The sequence below is a fragment of the Bombus flavifrons genome, chromosome 1 (assembly GCF_040668555.2).
Source record: "Bombus flavifrons isolate JBK064 chromosome 1, iyBomFlav1_principal, whole genome shotgun sequence".
NCBI lineage: Eukaryota > Metazoa > Arthropoda > Insecta > Hymenoptera > Apidae > Bombus > Bombus flavifrons.
Genome location: NC_138442.1, coordinates 2,211,528 through 2,238,971, shown reverse-complemented (window position 1 = coordinate 2,238,971; position 27,444 = coordinate 2,211,528). Strand labels below are relative to the sequence as shown.

Sequence of the window (27,444 nt, the reverse complement as noted above, 5' to 3'; positions counted from 1 at the left end):
ATACATATTTAAAAGAAATATTTCAAGTATAGTCAATTTGTAAGAAATGAAAGGCAGAATAAGAGGAACATAAAAATCTATAATATAAATTAAAATAAGATATTATCTTACTTTAGTGAAATGGAGATATTATAAATTATCATAAAACATACACGTAATATTTTCAACAGAAAAATGTTTAAGAATTATATTTTAAGTAATTAATTTCCAAGAAATGAAAAGTAGGAAAAATGGAACGTAAAAATGTGATGTTACAATGTACGTATTAACATAAGATATTTTCTTATATGAATAGAATTATTACAAAATATATTATGTGGTCCCAAAAGTTTTTTCCGTTTTACAAGGAAATAATACATGTTCTAATAGAACAAAATGAAGCATACATAATTCAATAAAATAATATAAAACAAAAAACGTTGTCTATTATTTCCTTATAAAACGAAAGAAACTTTTGGGACAACCTAATACATGCTGAATATTTTCAATAGCGACAGATTTAAAAGTTACATGTTAATTAATGAACTTGTAAAGTATAGAAAGGAGCATTACAGATGGGGAACATCGGTTTCCAGTTGCCGGCCCCTTTGTAACACAAACAGAAACCCTGTTATTCTAAAATATTTATACAAGCAATGACACAGCTGCGATTATGCTGGAATGTCATTTGGGGTTACATTTTCTATATGCGTACGATAAACTTCTTGATCCATTTCTACCCTTTACAATTTCGAGATTTTCACAGTGTACAAGGCACCCGCTATCAGGACAGAACATTACGAAAAATGTCACCATGCTGCATTACATTGCGCACATTAAGAGCCAGTATAGTGAGATCAGACTAACGTTTCCATTCGATCAACGTTGACCCCTTGGAATCCACGAGATGCTGTAAATTCTGTTCGGCAACTTGTCAAGTAGCTCTTAATCTGCGCATTGCCAGTGCGTCAAAATCGTGCAACAAAACACTACGATAATATACAGTCACACTCATTTATTCGCGACACATACACTTGTAACAATCTTCTGATTTCGATACGGGACCTATGCCTGTGTTTACGCATAAATTCGAGGCTAATTATTTAAAGTATAACAATCAAGCCTACAATCCTGTACAACATAGTTGAACGTATACAATTTTACCATTCGAATCGCGTCGGTTTTTATTGATCAAAATTATGAGACGTTACTAACATTTCCTGTGTCTCCTTGTTTTCGCATCAGGTTCGTTCATAGGTCACAATCCAAAACAAATCTTTCCAACGTTGTGGCTCCCCAACTTTGCACCGGATTCATCCACGAAAGTCAAACATTTCTTGCAACTCCTTGATTTCGCATCAAGTTCATTCGCATTCTGTAGCTCCCTGACCTCGCATCAGGTTTACCTGTACTTTCTCCAACTTCTTGTTCGGGTTCGTCTGTGCTATCTTTCAATCTCGTAGTAGCCTCTAGGAGTAGCTCGTAGGAGGTTAGACTCCACGTGGGATCAGTTCACGCAATTTCACCTACGGCTGTCTGACTTGGCATCAAATTCGTCCCCAATTGATTCCATCCTAGAAGTTCGTTGATTACGCATCAGGTTTGTCTTGGCAATAGTCTTATCAGTTCCCTGACTTCGCTTCGGGTTCGTCTGCATACTTGCTAATACACTGTGACCGTATTACCATAAAATATTTTCGCCGGTCTCTCGAGATCCGGCTCGTAACAGGAGAAAGGAAAAAGCTTGAAAATCTAATGATGCCATATAATTATTGTTAATTGATGTAGGTTTGGGGTTGATAATTAATCGATTCACACAAATTCGATTTTTCTCTTTATATTTCCCCGCCTCGTACAACACGTCTTAACACACAGGATACACTTAGCCTATTAACACGTGATCGACTTCTAAAACAAAAGAGCGTCGTTAGAAGTACCAACTTAGCTTGTAGTAACTAGCGATCATGCCAACTTAACTTTTCTCAACAATTATTCATATAAGATATCATCCATACATCAATGTAATCGAGATATAAATTATTACAAAACGCGTTTTTAATACTATAATATCATGGACAAAAAGTCCTAAGAAATATCGGGTAAACCATAAACAACGTCGCGAGAGCCGAAGCGCCGTCGGACCCATCAATGTGTCGTCGGTCCTTTAATTGAATAGTTTCGTAGAAAAGGCCTACGTGACTCTGGCCACGAGTGTTTGCGGAACACGTGCGTGGTGGGCCTAAGAAAAGACAAAGGGATGCTTGAACAGTCAGTGTCAGTGGAGAAGCCAGAGAGTGTGAATCGAGAAGTCAGAGAGTGCGAGTTGCGTTGTCGAGACAGTTTTGTTATCGTTGTCGTGAGAGTGTGGTCCGCGTGAGAGAGAGAAAGCGTTGGATCCGTTGTGACGAGAGTTGCAAATTAACTATTGAGCTGTCTAAATTATAGTACGTTATTGTGATTAGTTCACATTAAACAACCATCGTTCTTCTGTTTAATCAACATCTGTGCAATCCATTTATTGTAAATAAATTATCATCAATAATAATATTTTATTCCCGATATTACAATACGTTTGTTATAATTATTGCAATTTATTTTCATTTCTTTGTAAATAAGAAGCAAATTGAGTATGATATTTATGTATGTGATTGTCATATCTATGTAAATATGTACAATACCTTCGCTTCTTTATCAGATATGTTGCCATTGCTAGTTAAACTTTCTTGTATATCCATCCTTTCCTCGCAACTGTTCATCTTGAACGAAATAAAGGTTATGATCGGTCACAGTTGTATATGTCCATCCAAAGGTTTCTTAGCATCGAGAGCACGTTCACCCTAGTCCATTTGCGAAACCGTATTTTACGTTTAAGAATAAGCAATATCTTCGTTTATTCCTTGCCAGTTACATATACCGTTCCATAACACTAGCTATAATTTTTCGAACCGACACATCGCCGTTATTTTGTTATCCTTGAACCCAATATGTTCAAGGGAATTACATCGGAACGGAACACTATTCGTTAGACTCCGCCATGTTATCGATGACATATCTACCATGAAGATAAAATTGTCGCCTGTTGGACTGGAAGCCGCAGAGTTAGCAAAGTGAAAACACGTACTATCTCCAAAAAGACGAATAACACGGTTACGGAAGTTTGCGTGGAAACAATATTTTTCTTTTGATTAATTTTTCCTACGACTTCTGTCAGATAAGAAACTTTGAAAGTGCAAACTTTGTGATATCTGACATTGATAGTTTGGTAATTGTTTGTAAGTTTGACAGGTATGACTACTTTTTTTGTTTTCTATATTTTTTCAGTTAATATAGCCTTGATCTGATCGTCAAGTTATAGTTTATGATCAATATTTGGAATTATTAGCGTTTGGAATAAATTAAGTTGCGAGAAAGTAAGGTTATTATAAACACTTTTGTCCCCCCCCCAAATATTAAAAACAGTTAATTGATAAAAGTCCAATAAAACTAAATTTTGCTATTGTAGTATCGGAAATTTAAGATATAAATTTTTCCTGATAATAATTTTTTTTCTCTTTTTTTTTAATTTTTCCATCGAGACAATGATCCGTTATAACGAGACGTGATAAAGTGCACGTGTACCGAGCGAAAATTCAAAGTCGATTTTCTCGAAAACAAAGCTTCAAACGAAAAATTTTTATTCTATATTTTCGACTTCTTTTTATGCGTAGAATCACCCCTTTCCGCTTGTACCACCAGTTACCAACCACCCTGTATAATATAATATATAATAGCTTGTTTACGATTTCGGCCCAAAATTCTCGAACGTAAATCGTAGGTTAAGGGGTTAAATCGAACAATCGGGAAGGCCACTTGAAATTGGAAGATCGCGAAATTTAATTATTCAAAAATTTAATTACGTTTACTCGTCGCTCCGCTGTGAATGTATCTATTATAATTTTCCAAAGGACAAATTTTAAAAATCTGGAAAAAATATTTTGAAATATACAATAGAAAAAGGATTATAAAATCTTTTAATGAAAAAGTGACTTATGGGCTACCCTGCATAGAAGACAAAAGTATTCGTATGGGGCAATTAATTAATATAAGTATCCGCTCTGCTATTCCGTGTTATGAATAATATTTTGGGGGCTTCTCTTTTTAACAAGCAATTACCTACAATCAAGTGGACATAAACAATACTAAGATTTTACCAAGTTTTGTCTAGACGAAATATTATCATCGTGTGAATCTTGTCTTACTAAATTGACAATGAACACGATTAACGTTTATTTGTGTATATTTATTGCTATAAGTATTCGCGTATAATATACAGTTGCACATATTTGGACTTAATAATATAGAAAATATTGCTTTCCTTATTTCTACGTTTCAAGTGTACATATACTATTACCTCTTACTATATCTTACGTGTCTCATTACATTCCCAAAGAAATTTCAAAATATCTTACATAACAGACATAACATATTCATGAAAGGTTTCTAGAAATGCCGAAAAAACTTACGAAAAACAAAACATTATCTTGGTTTATAAAATTTAATACAATATCCGAAATTATGTCGAGAACAAACGTACAGATTAGATAGGACTAAGTAAAGTCAGAGTAGATGTCAACTAAGTAAAAATGCGATTATAAGCGAACAAATAACAAAAGAAGTCGTTGTGTGTACATAAAAGTAAAATAACACATCCATTCGTAGGTAGCAAGCTGTTAGAAAAGAAGCATCCAGACAATATCAGATGATATCGTGGAAGGGTATAATGTGACATCAGAAGCGAGTCCTCCCCTTGGGCCATAATAGTTTGCGCGTGACAGACGAAATAGACTCGAGAAACAAGATGGGTTTGAGTCAAAGGCGCGTGATCTCATATCAGATTCGCTTACTCTACTCATCCATACTCTGAATTCGCATGCGGAAGGATGATGTAGAGCGTTTCGAAAGCGCGTCTATCAGAAGGAATGGTATATATTTACCACATACCGGCGTCAAGTCTGAAATAGATATATATATATGTATAGAAGTATCGGTTCTCGTTTGGAGTTGCATGAAAATGAGGTGAAACGCCGATAAGGAGTTCCATTTCCTCGTCCAATAAAATAAAGCAGTCTACAAAAGCTTGACACCTCGATACATTCCGAATTTTCCGCTAGAGATAACCTTCAAGTCATGTACTTGTCTATAGTTATACAGGGTGGTTGGTAACTGGTGGTTACAAGCGGAAAGGGGGTGATTCTACGCGAAAAAAGAAGTCGAAAATATAGAATAAAAATTATTTTTTCTTTTTTTTAATTTTTCCATCGAGACAACGATCTACAGTGAGATCCGTTATAACGAGACGTGATAAAGTGCACGCGTACCGAGCGAAAATTCAAAGTCGATTTTCTCGAAAACAAAGCTTCAAACGAAAAATTTTTATTCCATATTTTCGACTTCTTTTTTCGCGTAGAATCACCCCCTTTCCGCTTGTACCACCAGTTACCAACCGCCCTGTATAGCCGATGAAGTCATGTTTGAAATAAGAGAACATTTCACTACTTACTTAACTTGAATCAGGAGAATAAGCGGAATTGTACTGCTGATTAAAATGGGTAGTGTCATCTTTGGAAATTATAAAGTCCCATTACTTAATTTTGAAAGCGATGTTCAATATGTGGTTAGTTTTAAAGATATTCTGTCCAAACGAACAGAAACGCGAGGATTTTCGTAGGTAATTTTATGATACACGCTTTCGAAAGCAAAATGCTGGTTTTAAGTTGGTATATTAATTTCCAATAATTGTAACAATGTCGCGGCGAAAGTTGTTCGCAACAACAGAAGTTCGTATCCAAGCTGGAACTCGCAAACAGTTCTGGAATTTTTCAGAAGATCAGAAGATGGATATGAGAGCAATTCGTTGTAGACCCTGTACATTATGTGCACATGAAAATTTTGAAGATTAACGCAGCATCTGAAAATCTATTGCTTACAATAGTTATATAGTTGCATATTTGATAATAAAACGAGTGTCGGAAGAAAAAGGAGGCGTTAATAGTGGGAGAAAAAGATTTTCAAACACAAGAATCATGTCAAATGGAACAGGTTTAATAAACCATTTATTTTAAAACGAAGTAAGATTTAAAAACTTTACAAAAATTTTAACGTCATTTGATGACCGTGAAAAATTACTCGACATAATTGCGCAGCAAATATAAAAATAGTGTACTAATTTTTGAATTCCAATTTCAGCTGAGGAAAGATTATGCGTCACATTATGTTCTTTAGTAACGGATTATCCATTGTACGTGTATGTGAAGCTTTATTAGGAGGCAACAAAGTTCCGTGACGGTGAAAAGCTTTCACGTGTTAGGTACAATATACCTAGACATGTTCTAGGCTTGCGAATAGTCCCTTTGTACCGTCTCCTAAGCGAAATGTGTTCGCTATTCGTAGATGAGTTCGTTGTAACCAGCTCGCATTTCGCAAGTGTCCACACTGCCAGTGAATATGGTTGGTGAACAGTGTGGACGTGACATAAGAGGGTGCTTTGCGTAGAAGCAACGCAATATATTCACTCAAAATAGTATTATTCGTCTGATAGAAACTCTAGTTAGAGGTTTAATTTAATACTCTATTTAATACTCCGTACTAACTAAACTAATTAAGATATATATAACCTGAATACTTTGATAAAATGCACAGATTATAGTAGTTTATTTGTTTACCAAAACTATCAATCAGAAAATGTGTCCTAAAATGATGAGTTCCATTATCTTTGAAATAGATGCAATATGGATGAAATTGCATAGGATTATTTGTGAAAATCATTTACTTTAGTCGACTGATTTTAGAATCTATTCATCTTTTACTAAAATGTTTATTTAAAAGCTTAGCGAGCCAATCAAACATATCTTTTCACATGTATATACACATAAAACACTTACTTAGCTTCTATAATAGAAGCTACGATACGTATAAAAGAATTAAGCATCGTTTGTATAATTATAAACAGTACTGTATACGCAGCATAACAATATCATTTATGAGAATTTTGACTGATTTTTAATACAAGCAAATGTAATATATAATATATGTCAGATTAGCGTTAGGTTTATGAGCGTGTAACGAATCTTCATTCGGACTAGCCATCGTTGTTGTACAACAGAGATTATATGTACTGGCATAAATATGATTTTTACAAAGTTTGACAAATAACCATGGTGATTAAACACTCGAGATGTTAGCGATAATGTTCTTAGGTTCAATAGCGAATCCACGGTCAACGGGGTAACTCTTTGTTAAACGTAGAATATATTTTGAAGCACAATGTAACGTTTGCTGTGACGCTCGGTATCATACTGCACGTAAAGATGATGTGCAAACTCTCCAAGGTGATCGCAAGAATAAAAGACTGATGGAAATGTTCCTCTCCTTACGATCGCGTTTGTTTGTTGCATATTGGCCGGGGATACCAACAAAATTCCAGCCGCCGTTGCTAGGCAGAACCGCGTAGAGCTGACATTGCTCCTGCCCGGGGTTTGATTGTTAATGCAACGTGTGTCCCTCAATATTAGCACTTCTCTGTTAGGTAAAAACGTTCATCCCGTGACCGTGGCTACGTTCGGCGACCAGTTGTGTCACCTCGAGCCCAAGCCCACCGTCGCAAATCTCGGGCAAACATAATAGGATTGAATCATAACAACTATTTCTAAGTTTTATCATTTAAGCACAGCTATAATAAATAGTCTAGACTAAAGTATTGGGGATCTTGCCAATATTCCAAAGAAAGGCCCGATGTCCTTTCATCTCCGACATATATTAATGGCGACTAAATGCAATATTTATTATTTTCTTGAAATATGAAATAGATAGATGTACATGTACCATTAATTTAAATTATGTATTTCAAAATTTTGTATCAGTATATAAATGCATTGAATTTGAATTTTAACATTCTCATTTTTCGAGTCGAACGATACTTATACATATAAAGGAATGCGATAATTCTGCTGAAAAGTTAACATCTACATTTCAAGTTTTGGAATCCAAAGACATTTATGATATAGAATTTTATGGAATAATAAAAAATTTAACTATTTAAGCTGAGACGATACGAAAAGATAAAAATCTACGAGAACGTCTTGCGTAGAAAATGATTAGCGTTAGGAATAGTAAAGGAGATTAAAAATCGATTAGAAGAGTGAACTTATAAACCGATGTTATTTCGAACAAAATTATGTTGAGGATCAAAAATTAATGATTCAGATCAAATAAATTCCATGCTATGTGTAAAGATAAAAGATGTGGTGGCATATTAACATGAAAAAGGAATTAATGATAAAAATGAATAAAATTTAATTTTAATCTTAACATTAAATGTAGCATTAAATGTAGGATTTTAATTAAAACGTTAACAAATTTTTTACTTCAACTTTACAACTTTCTTTAAAGTTTCTTTTATCTAATCAATCTTTCATTCTTAAAATAATGTTCCACCTTTCAGAAGCTATATGTCAAATATACTAAGTCTTTACGACAATTTCCTCGGCTCTTGCTGTACTTGATTTTATCAACATAAATACAAATAATACATGTACAAAATATTACAAATATTGAATTGCAAATACATTATAATTATTGAATTGTAAATATATTATGAATATTGAATTGTATAATATTATATTTCATTTGAAATAAAAATGTACAGTTTTAAAAAAGTTACGTTCTTTCAAATTGAACGGCTCAAAACTGCGGAAACATTTAGGATAATGCAATACCATAAAGTTGGAACATGTAGTATTATGCTATATTATAACTTCATGTTAATAAAGACTAACAAAAGCTTTTACGCTTTAGAAAATTTTGAATGCAAAACTATTCGAAATCAGAAATGTTCTTTAACATGTGAAAACACGATTTAACTTATTTCACCTGCTACAAATACAAATATGGCTTAATAATATTCTAGATACAACATGGAAATTAGAAACGAAATTCAATAACTAAACAACTTTCTCAAAGGAAGAAAGGATTTCTGAATGACTAGTTAACTCGCTATCATTGGCTAAAAATTAATTATGAATTTTGCACCTTTGGAATTTTATCTTTGTATTTATACTTAGCTCTGGAAGCATACAATTACACGCAAAATATACTATTTACTTCATTTAATTCACATTACATTCGAAATCTAATTATTTTATAACTAATTATAAATCTTATATAATTATGAATCTCATAATTATAATTCACGTTTGCAAATAATTATCTCTATGAGCAACTATCTCATAATTATAATTCATGTTTGCAAATAATTATCTCCACGAGCAACTATCTCATAATTATAATTCATGTTTGCAAATAATTATCTCTATGAGCAACTATCTTTTCGTAGATAACCACAGAATGAGAGTTTCTGAAATGAAACGTCATCACTATTGAACAATTCATTCACGAAAGTTTTATCGATTTATACAAATGAGACCACGAAGATCGCTTTATACTTCACATCCAATCTTCCGGCTATCGATTTCCATTTGTCAGCGCATTTTTCAATTATTTCACACTGTTACGAATCTTCAGTGTCCCATGAAATTAGCAGGCACGCGTCTCATCGCAAAAAGTAGAGTACTTCTACTTCTCAATTGTCGATACTCCTATCGATAGATTCATCGTGAACGTCTTGATTACACTGTCAACGAGAAAATTGCTTTTTCAAAAGCTAGTCGCGCAAACTCTTTAAAAACTATTTTCTTCATTTCCATTTGTTCTCCATTTTTATACAGAAAACTTCATTTTTATCGTATTTCTAGCTTTCTCGTTTCCTGATTACCGTACATAGTTAAATCTCGCAAATTACAATATTGTTGATTTTTTAAGCCCGTGATTTAATTGACGATTAATTGTTTCAACGTTCTCGCGCAAGGAGATTCCTTCGACCAATCAGACAGGCGAAACATTCCCCTCTTAATTGCTCGTAATTGCGTTTTTCATCTGTTTGAATGCAGTCGCAGGAAGGACTGTGACACGGGACGCAACCCAGCCAGGGAAAGTTTGATTTCGTGTACAAAAAGTAAAAAAGAATGAACATCGATTTTCAATTATAGTTCATATCTTGGTATTGCTGCGTTGGCCAAAGGCATTATTTTAGATCGGTGCCGCACTGCGTCTCTGTGAAAATCTGACGATGGAATATTTACTATCAGGCAATTCACATCTGAACATTTTTACGCAATCACGGATTATTAGTAAATGTTGAAGTGGTCACCACTTATGAGAAAACTCTACATCTGGTCTTTTTAGTTTTCTCAAGCACTGAAGCCATCGACAGCGCGTAGACAAAAGACTGCGACGATATCAGACCATAAACAGTAGACAGGCAACGTTGGCTTCGGGGTGTTCAGTTATTGGGTAACACAGCTAGCATGCGGATCTGGACCAGCTCAAATTGTATTCTTACTTATAATTACACTTCTATTTAAATATATTTTCTGCCTTACAATTTATTCACGAGTTTTCTCTGTTTACACATCGAATAACCTCAACGGTAAACTTCCTGGAATTACGAATTACTTGTAATAATAAATTCCGCTTTGTATTAATACGTAATAAATTGGTAATAAGTTGAATAGGTGCAATAAATAATGTAATAAGTTTAGTAATGAAATAAATTAAATTTTACGAACTCCATTGAGATTATCAATTTGTTTTACGTATGAACATAAAATTGTAAAATTATACGTTTACAACTGATATGACTACTCAATTAATTACACATCATTAGTAAACTGCGGATGTTCACATCATTAATATAACTAAAGAAATAGAACCTGAATAAAGGTTTTATTTTATTTTACATTTTATTACGTATCACTTACCAAATATTGACAAAATGTCCTACAAAATATTATAAAAAGACCACGACTTTGAGTATTTCAAAAATTTTTACACAATGCGCATTCTATTTGCATAAATGCACAAATACCTAATTATTATATGCATAAGTCATAGTAATTAGTATTATTAGTATTATTACAAATGCCATTAAATATTTTCTTGCTCAATAATAATAAATTTAGTAATGAAATAAATGAAATATTACAGGTAACTTTTATAAATTATTATTTTACACAATTAGTAATCTGATTATCCTATTTTGCAATGTAATAGATTATTTTATTAATGAAGTTATAAAATTGTAGAAAAGAAATCTGTAATTCAGAACTTAGAATTTATGAACTCGCTAATAATATTATTTAGTAAATTTTTATGTAAAAGGACTTCATAATATTTAGTGGGAATTGTTTATGCGTGAAATTTTTAATTTTTTATTAACTAATCTCAATAATGAAGAGTTTAGATACAAAATATTTAGGTACAACTATAAAATAAAAATAGGTACAACTGAGAAGCGTTTGTGGAAAAAAGAAAAATGAAGTTTTAAATATATATGTATAAACTATATATGTGCATAAAATAAATATAAATGATAAAATAACGAGCAGGAAAAAGGGTTGTGGAAAGGGACGGAGTTTAAGAGTCGATTTTAAAGATTAACGGAAACAATATGTTTAGTGAAAATTTTGCGTGAATTATATCTTACAAAGTCGAACTATTTATTGTATTAAAAAGTAATAAATATAGCTTTAAGAAGACCATTATATGCGTTTACCTAATACATGATATCAAATAAAAAATAACAAATAGCCTCTATATCATATTTATTTGAAACTATCGAGTTTTAGTAACTGCACATAAATCTAGGAAAATGCCTTAGCTTCTTCCTTTTTTGATTATATTTCAACCTTGGAAGCAAACGTTCGTAATAAATTTCTTGTCTATAACAATATCAGGGTATTAAGTTACAAGAAAGGAATATGATCTCATTTAGCTTAAATCATAACAATTTAATAACGAATTAAAATTGTGTTCGATCAATTAATTGGGTCATTTTTTAAGTAGAAACATTTATAATCATAAAATTGAAAGTTAAACACAAATTTATTTAACTAGCTGGATTTCAGTCTTCGGATATAAAAAGTATTTGCACGCCGTTATTTTTATTACAGCATTTAAATACTAATGAATTGGGTACAAGTATATTAAATTTGATATTGTTTAAAAGTGGGAAAACTCATAAATAAAAAAATAATTATGCTCAAGGAATCAGAAATTCGAGCGATGAGTTAACTCGTTTTTCTCGGTTAACAAGTTAAAAGCGAATACTGATGAAGCATAGTCTAGTATACATACTTGAAGGCTTGCCAAAATGCAATAAAGCAGATACCATTAAACTTCAAGGATACTCGAGATTAAACACAAAATGTGTTATGCATGCATCTTTTACTATACATATTATTTACTACATCAGCACAAGAATTCTTTTGGCATAGTTCTAGTAATTAACACCTTGGTAAATTAATTGATATAGAATCATGGCATTCATTTATGTTTTACTCGCTTCTAATTAGTATGACACTAGTACTGAAAATTGTTCTATACCTACAAATTTTTTGTATTATAGTTCTGAAGTTTGTATGAAGCACCAGTGCTTATAAATAATACTATTTTTAGATATTAACAATAGATTTCTATTAAATGAAAAGTATCTTACATTGCATTTAAGAAAGAAATGAATAAGGGAAGACGTGATTTCTTTTCTTTCTGTGTAGATAGTAAGAATCCAGAATAAGTAAATAAAAATATATTAAGTTAAAACATATAAAACATTTGTGAAGAAGTTCTTAAAATAATTTTTCCATGATCTGTAAGATCTATTTAAGAATTTAGTTATTATGAAAAATAATATTATAAATACAAATTTTCAATGTTAATAGTTTAATAGGACTTCATTATCAGAATCTAAAGAAGGATTTTTCATATACTTAATTGTTGATTTTGGCTATAACATATCTGATTTCTATAATTTATAAGATACAATTGTTCTGTGTAATATATTTAATATAAATACTGTTACGCCACGAGGCTTACCATAGGTTGTATTCCTAACCGTCGCTCGTGGTACTACCGTGTCGCAGACGGATCGTCTTACGTGCTGACAAAATATACAATGTAGCGACAAGCGCATAGTTCTAGAAACGTCGATTCGCCTTCGGTCCGTTATTTCATACACACAAAGAAGGTGGCATACGTGATCATAGGCGCGAACGGTGGCGTGATCCGAGCGTAGTGGGGGTCGCCTCCCAGAGAAGACAAAGAAAAGGATCGAAGGGCAATTAGTCCCATTTGAAGATTCAAACGTTATACATCGAGAGGTTCAAACGAAGAAAATCCAGATCACAAGTTTATGTTAACCCTGTTAATTCAGTGTTAAGCTCGTTTGAACCACCTCTGTTATCTTAATCGAAACAGGGGAACGACAATTTCGTGGCGTCGATCAGCAGAATCGTAGCGAGAATTTACGCCTCTCGCTGACGCGTTTTCCTCGCGACCGCGTCTCTCCGCGAACGGTCGTAACAAATACGACTGTATAGTGTTTTATGTTATTATTATCTAATTATTATTTAAATACATAAATGATAACTTGAAATCTAAATAGAAATGATATAGTTGTTCATTTATATACATTTTGGTGTATTTATTTATTTACCGATAAGTCTCTAAATAAAACAAAGCTATATAATTTCTTTAATTTTTCATTAACCACTATAAGACGCAGTCGGAAAAGATCGGTTTATCTTAGAAGTCTATCTTTTAGTAATTGTAATGTTCGATTAGAACGTTTGAAGTAAACTTCTATAGAAAAGGAATTAATGGGTTTGCTATTTATTTCGTTCGCTTCATCCATCTCCATTAATGTTTAAATACAAGACTCTGATAGGAACTAAAATCGATGCACGGCGGCCAAAAAGTTTTCTACTATAGAAGCTACTATATGTAAGTTAAAACAAGAATGAATTTCACATAACTGCAGTCTGTACTTATGCAGACGCAACGAAAGACTGAAATCATCGAAACATGCAGAACACGTTTGCTTCAATATCAATTTGTGAGATAGTACGAATCGTTCTTTCTCAGGGTATAATGAGATCCACACAACATTTTCACAGTTGAACGACGTAAAGGATAGAATCGATTCTGCAAAGAAGTATTCCAACAGAATACCTGAATAGACGCAGAGTTAGCAGATTCCCCTGCGTGCATGAAATGAATTCGCCTAGCAACGTTCTGTTTTAAATCCATCGCAAAAACCTGTTCCATGTTTCTCTGTGTAACGAAAAAGGTTCTTATCGTGACTACTCATAGAATTTTGTGCTTCGTTATAGCATCTGGTGAATCAGCAGCTTCTCTTTCACGCTTTCTCTTTGTAATGTTTACTTCCTAAAAGAGCAATTTTTCGCGCCCTTTTCATTCAAATGCTTTACGTTCGAAATACACCACCAGTCTCTTTATCGGTGTATCGCGATTCGTATACAGGATGTTCGCCACTGTTCATTCGAATTTAGTACGTTCTGTGTCTATAGTCTAAAGTCTATAAGTCTTTCATTAAAAAATTATGACAAAAATATGGAACATAAAGAGAATACGATAATACTTCATGAGTGCTATATCTAACAAATTAGTCGAGAGGGAGCAGCTTTCGACTTCCTAGTTCAATTGACTCTATATGTCTCCATCCTTTAAATATTTATTTATGGGACAGTCTAAAAGGAACAGTCTATAATACAGAAATATTCGCAAGAAATTAATTAATCGTGAGAATTAGTGTTACATGTAAATAAATTAAATAATGTTGAGATATGTGTAATTTTCTGTGCTGGACTGAGTCAAATGCGTAGTAGAGATGCTTGTATGTGAGTATCAGTGTGTGGAGGTATGTGTGTGTACGGCGTCCCGAAAAACAGATGACTGTAAACTAGTCAGTCGGTTAAGAGTCGGTTAAGAGTCGAGTATGGAAGAAAGTGCTGAGACGCGTGCAAGTATGTATCGATGAATATATAAGGAATCGTCCATGAAATAAATATATTACTATTTTAATATGAATCGTTAGTGTAAATTTAGTGTTCCTATAACATTATTTCGGCTCCAAAGATCCACAATTCTCAACAAATAAAATTACAAAGAAATTCAATCTACGTTAAATTCAATAGTACGTTGACACCGGGTTTACATTGGTAAGAGTGGGCGACACCTAGAAATGGAAACAGATCTCTGTACATAAGTATTCGAGCACTTAGAGGAAGTGAGGTTACCTTCAGAAATTATTAAAAAATAACTCAAGAACTGTTATTTGATTCGAAATTTATGTAAAAAGGAACGGAGATTATAGAATGTTTATATATGAGGTTATCCCAAAAGTTTTTTTCGTTTTATAAGGAAGTAATCTATTGGAATAAAATGAATCATACATAATTCAATAAAATAATATAAAACAAAAAATACTGTGCATCTATTATTTTCTTATAAAACAAGAGAAACCTAATATATTACATATAACATTTAATCTCTTTTCATTGGTGATAATTACGTCCGGTCGCTATCTTAACAAATTCTGGCAATCGTGTTATTAATTTGTTTAGTATATTTGTTCCTAACTAATTTCGATTTAAATTTCAGATAAATTTCTTCAAATTTTGAATTTATTTTATACAACACTTTTTCGACGAGATTTAGATTAGCACATTCAGTGGTGTACACAAATGACGTTTCTGTAACATGTATCCATTTGTTTACGTGTTATCCGAAAGAAAATGAGAAACTCCAATGAAGCGTACGATCACGTTTTCTGCATTGAATGTATTAGGGGGCTGTAAATACCAACACGTACATTATGTTTCTCTTGCAATTCGTAGAAATACTTCTTTTAAATCCTCGCATGTATATTACATGAACAGGAAACCATAATTAATCGTTGCTTTGATAATAATTTAAACCAATTGTCGCATATTATATAAAACCAGGAGATGTTTTAATAATTATGAACACAAGTATAAATAATACTAACATTGTATAACATTTTACTTTTATTTTTACACGCATAAAACACACTGGCGAAGTTTGTGCAAAACAGTATGCGACATTATGTACACATACAATACGTATGCGCTGCTTTTTGAATTTACGTTGGCGAACATCGGTCAAAGGAAACAACGCACAGCGTTGAATAAATAGATGAAACGAGTGGAAAACATTTTTATGTCTACCGGAATGCTTACAATTAACGAAACGGTATACTGAACCGTTTTTCGCAAGCATCGTGCAATTCGTTTCATTTTGTTGATAAATGAATCTTTTAGGGATACTCGTCATTACAATTAACTGAGTTGGAAAAGCTCAATTTTCGCCTGATGAATAATTCATCGAAGACGATCCTCGATGATTTTCACCAAAGTCAGACTTCAATTTCTTCCTGTTACTGCCAATCAATCAGTGTATAATTGCTTGAATACTGAATAGCTGCCGCTTACAACTCGGAAACAGGACTTTTCGTAGCGAAGAACACGAAACTTCTCGCGAAATGAAGCGTTAACCTAATTCGCCGCAGTGCAACGACATTGAATACATTTAGCAAAGGAGAATCCCGGGCGAAGAGAACCGATTCGATTGCGAGGATCGCTCAAGCGGCACATAAAGACTCTTCCAATAGACAGTTTATTTCCCTTGGAATCTTTCAAACGAGTGCATTCCGCTGCGACAAATTTGTTTCTCTACTTCTACTTTGCAATTCTGTAGAGATACTTGCCGTATTCCCATGTATAATTAACGTGAACCCTACTTTTCTTGTTCCATTACATTTGTCTCGTTTGCATTATAAAAAAGAGAAGTAGAAAGTAAAAGAAAAGATGCAGGCAAATAATTAAAATTAATTGCCGTAAAATATGCCTTTCTGAAGAACTAAAGATACTATCTACGTGCAACTGCTCGACAGCTTCCAGTCATTTCTATAATTAAATCTGTTTCCTTTCTGGCTGGTTCTTGTTAAGTCTATATATGTAAAATGTACAGTAGAAGACAAAAGAAAATTTGAGAGAGAAGTAGTACGAAAAAAAACACCATAATTTTACAAAATGGTATTATATTTCACAATAGGAATGAATGAATGCAATATACAGACTGGCCAAATTAATTATAGTGTAAGTAGGACAAGCCATAGCTCTGGGACTGTAGAAGATAGAGAAAAATTTCATTAGGCAAAATTAAATAGTTTCGAATAATACACGATCTAATATTTATAACCATCCTGGAAACGATGGCATTTAAAAAATGTTAAGATCGCTCTCACTTTTTTAAATAAATTTATAAATTTGGTTGTGCATCAATCGATGCATTTTTTATTCTCTATACAAAAGTATTGGGACACATGTATCTGAAACTGCTTAATTTGAAAGATATTTGAATTTTCATTTCATCAAACTAAGGGTATGAAAGACAACGGAAACAAACCTAAAACCATTGTCTTGTCTTTCCTTATCTTTCGCACGGTAAGTTGTATAAGTTAACACAGCTTCCGAATTAATCAATTTGCAATCTAAGTGTCCTAATATCTTTTTATAGAGAATATCTAAATGTTATTTATAGTGATTTCTAAATATTCAAAATGGAAAACTTTCGGAGTGGGCGTCTATATTAGATCATACATCATTCGAAACCGTTTAATTTTGCCTAATGAAACTCTTTTCTAATTGCTACCGTTTCAGGACTATAGCTCGTTCCAGTTGTATGGGACCAGTATACCGCGGAATGCTTACTGTTTTCAATATGATAGAAAATATCCGATATAAAAGGTCCGGGCACTCATAGAGCACCAATTTGAAATTTTCTTTCGTCCATCACTGTACACATGTAAGATATACGTATCTTCTTAAATATATGTATTATATCATCACTTTATCGATAGAACGCTCTCATTGAAGGTATTTTCAGAAAACGGAAATTGTTTTATTTGATGAAAGAGACTTTAATTATTCAGATTTTGATACTAAATTTGAGTAGACTCTGTAGATTTGAGACATTAACTTAAGAAATTTAAAGATACCAAAGGAGGCTTTGATTATTATCCCTACATTCTCTATCTATTACTATTTATATTACATATTATTACTGACGCGTATGTTTTCATATCGCAATGTAATTATTTCATACAAAAATATACGACGCCAACTGCCATTTCCAATAGCAAATATAAGTTCTAATTTGCATAGCAATTAGCATGTCTGATCGTGGATGCGTTAAAACGTATCTGTCTGGCGAAGTTTCATAAAAATAATTATTTCCATATTCTTTCTAATATATTTAACAAAGAAAAGGTCTTAAATATTATACTAGGTTTCCTCCTTTTTTTTACAAATCACTAGTTTTGTATTATGTTCTTTTGAAAACATTTACGTACCTTAATCCTTTCAAAACTAATGAGACAATATGTCCCAAGACACCTCCAGCTGTCATAATAGAAACAGCAGCCATTCTTATGGTACAGTGACAACTTAAAATAATTGAATATGTCTTTAGTCTGAGGCCCAGTTCAGACGAACAGCTTTCCGATGTTGCGTTCCTACATCATATATCTGTTTTTGTTGTTTTTAACTGGGAAAACAAAGAAAAACTAATGACGCAGCGAGAACTCAGGTTCGTTTCCATTGGACCTAATATGACTTAAATAAAGAAGGAGCCTATTATTTATGTATACTTGGTCCTTCATACATACTAAAGATTCCACTAAAACTGATGTTAGGGCATTCCCTTTGTTTTTTCGAAATTGAACGTATTAATCAAATTTTCTAAAAAAAAAAAAAAAATAGCCATTCGTTCCAAAGAATATTGATAATGTAAAAAACTGCTATAAAAATCAGAAAATATAATAAAATTATCTGCAATTATCCTTTTGAAAGGATGATAAACATACATGGATTAACGTGATTCAAAATAATGAGATAAGTTGACTATTTTTAAAGAGAAGAAACGCTAAAAGAATTGTTCTGCTAACATCATCATCACCGATAGTTTTTTTTTAAATGTAACTATATACATACCACCCTGTATATGATCTTACTCTGTTGAACTGGATGTATCATACCTAATATTGTATGATGTTAAAATAATTTTGAATTCCCTTCACATAATGTTGTATTTCTTCTTGCACCACCTCCATGTTATGAAACACAATACAAAGCGTTAATCTCCTTAGAACATATTATCTTTTAAAACAAATTATCTTTTATACTATGATCCAGAATTCATACTACGTACTTACTTGCATGACATTAAGAAACTTAACCTCACAAATTTACTCAATTCCTTTCGTACAGTCCGAGAACTTGTAATTGGCTGTCAATCATCTTCGAAATTTCTAAATAAAGCAAATTGTTAAATGTGTTACTATAAGTACAGTTATAATTAATTTGAAATGTTGCGTTCTGAAAGGAATTTCTTAAATGATTCACATTTATTCATTATTTAGAATGCAAACATTTAAAGTTATATTTATTATATATCATATTTATTTTGCAAATACGAGTATCCACATAGGTAAACATTTACCTCCGATTTCGATAATTTTTAATATCCTGTTAAAATTGTTAATTTTAATATGTCATCGCCTTCAAAAGTATTGTAAAGGTTTTAATTGACGGTCACTGTTTATTACTAAATCAGCAAAATACATATTCGAGCTAATATTATCTACTACGAAATTAATAGCTAGTTAAGCAATTATTTTCCAAACTATATAAGACAAATAATCTATGAAATTAACATCTATTGACTCCTTGAAAATCAATGAAACTAATATCCGTGATTGGCAATGTGTTCAACTGGACATAAACTACCCTAGAGCCATCAGAACTGGCACTTATGTCACCTGGACGTCAAGGTTGACGTTTGCGATCTCTAAATCATGGAAACTAATATCTGTGATTGCCAATATATCCGACCTGTTGTAAGCTTACCTCCGATAATGAGATATCGACAATTTGCTATTCTTGAATTTGAAAATATTCATTCCGTAGATATTAGAGTCAGTATCGATAATTGCAATCGTGAAAGACAAGAATGATCATTGTCAAAATTATAGGAATAGATATCGACAAATTTGATATCGTCCATTTTCCAGTTCTTATGATTAATATGAATTATTGCCAAGATCTTATAATTAATACAATTGTAAGAATTTTAGAATAAGTGAAACAGATATTGATGACTTCTAAACTATTTGCAACTTATTAAAGCTCTGGTATTGGAAACACTAAATGTCTTTTAATTAGGACAAATGTCGATAATTTTAATTTTTTAACTAATCTCTATTTGCTAGTACATTTATATAATCCTATTTATATTGTAATATACAGGGTGGTTGGTAACTGGTGGTACAAGCGGAAAGGGGGAGATTCTACGCGAAAAAAGAAGTTGAAAATATGGAATAACAATTTTTCGTTTGAGGCTTTGATTTCGAGAAAATCGACTTTGAATTTTCGCTCGGTGCGCGTGCACTTTATCACGTCTCGTTATAACGGATCTCACTGTAGATCGTTGTCTCGATGGAAAAATTTTTATTCTATATTTTCGACTTCTTTTTTCGCGTAGAATCACCATTCGCGTACCACCAGTTACCAACCACCCTGTATATTATATTATATATTATATTTGGCCCGATCATCGTACTACGGGCTATGCCCGTAATATTTACATTTGGTCAGATCATCTACTACGGACTATGCGTGTAATATTTACGTTTGGCCCGATCATCGTACTACGGGCTATGCCCGTAGTTGTGGTTAAGTGGTTAATAAATAGACTGTGATTGTTTTATGCAGTTTTATATTTTTATGAAAGCAGTTAGAGAAATGGAACCTACATATAGAGATTTGTTCCACTTATAAATAACGTAATGAATGCTTTAGATATTTGATGAATGAATTGCTTTAGATATTTTATATACTTTTGTACATTATATTTGTTATTATAAAAATATTTGTTATTCCTGATTTATTAATTAATATTACAAAAATCAACAAGTTTTTAATTGTGTACTTGCTATTATCGATTTTTTTCCTCTTTCTCTTTGTATGTTTGTAAACGTATAGTAAAATTTATAATATTTATCCAATGTCATTGCCAATGAATTACATAGTAGGTAATTTCCTCTTATCATCGATATTTTAATTTTCGCTTTTTTAAGACGGTATATGGCACCATGCTTTAATGAACTTTCTCCTGTAAATCACGTTTTTATCTTTTGATCTTAATTAACTGAATTCTGCATTCCAATCTAAAAAAATGAATTGTGAAATTATATTATGAAAATAAATGATGTCAATTCGTTCATTCATATATTTACGTATAGCTTGTACCACCAGTTACCAACCACCCTGTATAATGATATTTATTCTTTCTCCTATGCCACAAATAGATCACATGTGTCGCATACAGCTTTCAAATATTACTATGTATGCCTAATATAAGGTCAAATATGCCTAACATAAACTATTAATGGGAGTTATAGGTGTTATTAGAAGAAGTATAAATTTGACAATAGGAAAATATTTTATCCTAAAACGTATATGACATGAGTTATAGAAACCAAATTATTTGAAACAAAGAAGAGATTAAATCGCTAAATATGTATAATATAATATTGACTTCTAAATTATTAAGTTTGATATTAATAATAACAACAAACAATTATAAATAGTTAATCTGATATCAATGACTTGTATCCCATTAAATTTAATATTAATAACTTATAGCATTATTTCATTTAACATAATTTTTAAAAATATAAAAAATATATAAAAAATTATAGTAACGAATTTGTTTACAAAATTATTTGTTGATCATAACTTATAAATGCTTATATTTCTTTATACTATAAAATGTTAGAAGATACATATTTTCATAAATTATATATTTATTATCATTTGTGCATATTTGATACAAAATTATTGAAGCTATCAAATTACGAAAATGACAAAACTACGAAACCATTAAACTATTAAAAAATAAGGAAGATTACGCTATACATACTAAATTGTTAATACTGTATATTAAATAACAAATAAGTTACAAAATTAAATCGTATCATTAAAACACTTTTTCTCTTTACAGACCAAATAGGTCGCTAAAAATACATTTTTATTTCGTACATAGTCCGAGTCTCGTAATTGGATGAGAGTTAAACCTTCATGTACAGCTTCCAAATGGATCATTATTTAAACAAATAACATATTTATCTCTAATATTAATGCTTAATACAGCAATAATGAAACACTTCTTAATCGTTTTATAGTAGCATAGAACGCACTAACGTACTAAGTATTTTATTTTAATAAAACTAATCTTTGTATGGAGTATAAAAAGATTTTTATGGGTAACTGCATGTAATTTTCAACCCCTTAACAGCGATATTGTCCCCCGCCTCAAATTACTAGAACATGTACTCACCAACGATTCGGAACTATCCATTTCCACCACTGACTTCGATCTCAATGGTTCTGAAAACAGCATCAAGTGCCGCTGAAGCACGAAAAGCATAAGCGAAACGCAGGCATTATTGACTACTGATTCCGATGATTCAATAGCGATAATTCTGGACACGTCGTAGTCAGTCACGATAACAGCCGGTTCGTACGAGTCAATACCACCAAGCAGCAAATATGGATTGATAATGGTGAGTCTAACTTTGTGGAATTTGAAGAAGATAATTCGACTGGCATAACTTGGCAATGACAGCCAGTGAAAGTCGTGTTTGTTCGAGGAAAAAGGATACCAAACCATAGACAATGATAGAATTCGCATTTTCTGGCTTCTAATGTTTTTTCGCACCCTATCGAGGTCATTAATATCCAAACCCTCAATTCAAAGATCGTTTCCCATAGTTCAAAGATCATGCGCGTCGAATTACTTTCGACCAACGTATTACATTTTCTACTATGTTCTTGATCGAGATATCTCGTCCTTGTGCAGTTATTACCTGGCACGGTGCTTCTGCGAGCGTTAACCCGTGTCTTGTAGAGTGCAGTCTATCAGACCTTGGAAAATTTTATTTTTATGGAAATATGGAAAATATCCGTCGTGAGACGTTATATCATGACTTGCTAACACATACCTTGCTACTTGTGTGTACACTATGGTTCAAAAGTATCCAAATCTTGTTTATATTAGACAAAATGTGTTTTAATTAAAAAATTACGGATAAATTAAACTGCAGTGATTTTATTTTGTATAAAATAAATGTTTAAATATTGATCACAAAACATTTTTCTGAATACGCCAAGGACTCTTTTTACACGGCTTTTAAGCTTGTTGTTAACTTTGTTATTAGCTCTTATACGGTTTATTTAACACCACTTGATTAGAGTTATACGATTTTTTAAACATATTTTATAATTTCGCTGTAGATGATACCAATTTGAAACGTTCTACACGGTTTTCACATTTGCAGAATTATTAAATGAAAAAACAAAACATATGTCATCACAACTAATAAAAAAATAAGATGATCAGACGAAGGGCATTTCAAGCGACGAAAGAGAATTCCTTCCAGTAATAAGAAAACGTATTAATTTAATTAATACGAAAGTGGCGACGAATGAAATGTCAATGTTTGAAAAAACAATTTTTTTGGTTTTCCTAATTATTCATTGCTAACTGTGATATTGATGGATGATTTAAAATATAGCATCGGCTGTTTATATGACTGTTGAAGTCCGATAATATTATGTTATTTCTCATTTTGATACCATTCGGATTGGATTAAAGACTATGAACTTAATTCGTTAAATTTTCTACACAGGTACTTTTCATATTAAATTAAATTGACGTTATGACCAAGAATATTTCTTACTGATTAAATAATTATGAATTCATACTGGAAAGAAATTTGATTTTTTTCCTTTTCTTTTGGAGAATCCTGTTTGCCATTTGATCATTGTCAGTGAAAACATGATATATAGTATATATAGAATGATAAATCTAATATATACAATAAATATATAAAATACCCGAAATAAAACATTCATCATAACATCTAATACATGAAACAAATCTCTATTTAGATTCCACTGCTTTAGTTATACAAATGTAAAAATATGAATCTGTTAATGATATATGGATTATGATGAATATGAATTATTTTTTAGATATATAGTTTTGATGTTATAAAAAATTTTACAAGATTTTTTTTAATTTACATAAATATCTGTAGTTTATGAATAATATTAAGAAAGATCTCTTTAAACGTGCTTGCATATTAAATTTAAAATGTTGCACTTTCAAAAATCATTTTTATTACTGGAACTTATATCTAGGAATGTTCATGACATTTATATGTGAAAGAAAGGAGAAATTAAAATGCAGACCTTAAGGTTTCTTTGGAAATATATACGATAGCATCTCCATCGAATATTAAATTAATGGCCCCTGACAGAACGTTAGTTCTTTCGTTACTGCCCACAGGCCTGTTTCTGATCATAAAAAACATTTATTACCTTTGATACAACCTACATAGTAATTACTAAAAGAATAGTATGATGTGCTTGTTACGCGTCTAGCTATCATTACCTTAATTAACTGTATTCGTTATGCCATGCTTGTGATATTAGAAAATTTCAAGTTCTTCATTACATATCATTTCTAATTTACGAAAACGTATATTAATGTTTCCCAAATATTTTTTCTTTTTTTGTATTGTATATTAGACATTATTCATTTATTCAAATTATCATCTTATTAGTAATGAATTAACAAAACATATAATCGCATTTCAAAAACCATTTTTTAATTGCTATGTATTTAAGCATATTTACAGTTTGTATTATTTGTTTATACTTAAATTTATATGGAACGTAACTTTCATGACATTAAAAAGAAATGTTGAAATTTTGCTTGTCTCGAAAATTATTGTATTTTCTAGTGTCGAAATATTTTTATTGTTAAATTCTTTTAAGCATTAAAGAGAAATTTGTAATTTGTACGATTTAATTTTTACTCTCTTGTCTTATAATGTATTCCATGGCTACACTTATTAAACAGAACTATTTGCATTTAAAACTCTATGATTAATGTAAAAATCATCAGGATATTCGAACTTAAGCCCGAAGATTATTAATCCTATGAATCGAAACGAAATTTGAGATTAAAACGAAGATTTAATTCGAATATAATTATAATTTGTAATCTGCAACCATAAGATATCAATCGTGTCACTAGTGTGACTAAGCAATTAACATTTCTCTCTTGTATGTTATAGCAAAAATTTCTTGTCAAAATATTTATATCTTGTCAGGATATCATTCGACCTTTTTATTTCCTTACATACGATGATTTACATAGATATTCAAACATTTCTATTCAGGATTTTTAATAAATGAAATGCGCAGAATACAGTACAATTGTGAAGGTATTGTAATATGTATTGAAAACGGTATAAGAAATAAATGTTAGAATTTTAGGCTGGTAAATTAGAAGACAATAGAATCACGTATAAAAAAGTTACATAAATGTGCATTATTACTTCCTATATTTATACGTCGGGTTGGCGTTCGACTTAGGGGCGTGTAACGTATCTTCTCTAGGACAAGCATCGTTGTTGTTCAATGGAGATTATATTTACACTTATATGTACAAATGTTGATTTAACAGAGTTTGACAATTAAACGTGGTGATTAGACACTCTAGATGTTAAAGACAATGTTCTTATGTTCAATAACGAATCCACGGTCAACGGGGAAAACTCTTTGTACAATAGAATATATTTTGAAGCACAAAGTGACGTTAGCTGTGACGCTCGGTATCATTCTGACTGACAGACAAGACGATGTGTGTAAACTCTCCAAGGTGATCGCAAGAATAAAAGACTGATTCGATCACATTTGTCAATTGCTTATTGACCGGGGATATTGACAAAATTCCAGGCACCGTTACTAGGCAGATCCGCGTAGAGCCGTCATTGCTCCTGCCCGGGGCTTGTTTGTTAATACAACGTGTGTCCCACAATATTGGCACTTCTCTGTTAGGTAAAAACGTTCATCCAGTGACCGTGGCTACGTTCGCGACCAGTCGTGTCACGTCGAGCCCAAGCCCACTGTCACAAATCTCGGGCAAACATAATCAGATCGTATGACAACAACTACTTCTAAATTCTATTATTTAAGTACAGCTATAATAAATAGTTTAGACCAAAGTATCGGGGATCTTCCCAAAATTCCAAAAGAAAGGCCCGTTGTTCCTACATCTCCGATATATATATCATCTTATGTTAACATAGAATTGATTAGAGCTTGGCTGCGAGAATGTCTGTAGGTCGGCGTTTTATACTACACAAACGGAATTCGTGATGGCACCAGAAACGAGAGTATTCGTACGTACGTATTCGAGAGTATTCGAGAGTACGAGAGTATCGAAAATTTAAAATTAAATTTCTTTCATTTGAAATTCCGATTTTGAAAAAAATGAATTTGAAAATTCATCGAATGTGTACTGAACTAATTTATAATTGAACATGTCTAAACTAAATTTTTATGAACATGAAAATTTTGCAACAAAGAACGGAAAATTAAATAAAAATATTTTATTTTGAATATCGACAATTCTCGCATGAAAAATCTTCTATTTATCGTATCACGTATGCTGCTACATCTTATGTACTACATTTCCTTTTAAATTTAGTTTTTTACATTAATTAATAGCTTAATCATATCTATATGTAGATATTTACACGCAAGTGTATACCTATGTATATAAGTTTTTTCTTCAGTAATATACATTTACGCTTATTACATAATTATTTACCCTTCTTCACATTTCAGGCCATTAACATAAACCACATGAACAGGAAATATTATTAAACCGGCTTTCATTGGAGGACGTAGTTGTATTTCAAAGGAGCTAAATTTCATAAAATTTCATTGAGTATCTTTCTTTTGTTTGTTATTGAGTATTTTTCTTTTCCTTGAGCATCTCATTAATATATTGATAAATATTTTAAATGAGCATCTCATTTAAAATATTAATATAAGCACCTAATAGGAGGTAATATTATTTTATGTTGCTAGTTCAAATCGGACTATAACATAAAATTTGCGTTAAATGATGGTTGAATGATTTAGACATGTAGGTAGAACTGCACAGTGCTATTAGTAGTAGTATATTTGCATGTTTCATATATGCAATTAATACTATCTTGCATCGAAGGAACACTAAAATTACGACTGTCATATTGCTAGAAATACACATGATATCAATGATATTATACATATATACATAAATATTCATGATATTATTCCATCCTTTTCAAAACATTCAAATATTATGCTCATTCAAACATTCAAATGCTACGTTAAGTTAGGTTAGGTTCGGTACGGTTAAGTTAGGTTCGGTTATGTTAGGTTAGGTTCGGCTAGGCTAGATTCCATGGGTGGTTGTTACTCAGTGCATGTTACTCAGGACCATCGCCTCTGAAACATATCTCAAGGTCAAGGTCATCGGAGTTGAGGCCCTCCTTTGTGCATAATTACCTTCAAATTTTATTACAATTAT

At 31.8% G+C, this 27,444-nt stretch overlaps 1 protein-coding gene and 1 long non-coding RNA gene across 4 annotated transcripts in view; one reads left to right on the top strand and one right to left on the bottom strand.

Annotated features, from left to right (window-relative positions):
• LOC138184093 (adenosine receptor A1) overlaps nucleotides 1–27,444 on the top strand; it is a 335,048-nt gene that overhangs the window by 247,917 nt on the left and 59,687 nt on the right. The gene's annotated exons all lie outside the window — the stretch shown is intronic.
• The window catches only part of LOC138184198 (uncharacterized), a 56,129-nt gene continuing 42,446 nt past the window's right edge, over nucleotides 13,762–27,444 (bottom strand). The window contains exons 3-6 of one of the 2 annotated variants that reach the window (XR_011174282.1): nucleotides 19,166–19,261; nucleotides 18,989–19,057; nucleotides 18,305–18,566; nucleotides 13,762–14,426 (exon numbers count right to left, since the gene is read on the bottom strand). This is a non-coding gene — a long non-coding RNA (uncharacterized LOC138184198). The remainder of the gene's footprint in view (nucleotides 14,427–18,304; nucleotides 18,567–18,988; nucleotides 19,058–19,165; nucleotides 19,262–27,444) is intronic. The other variant, XR_011174281.1, reaches the window with a different exon arrangement.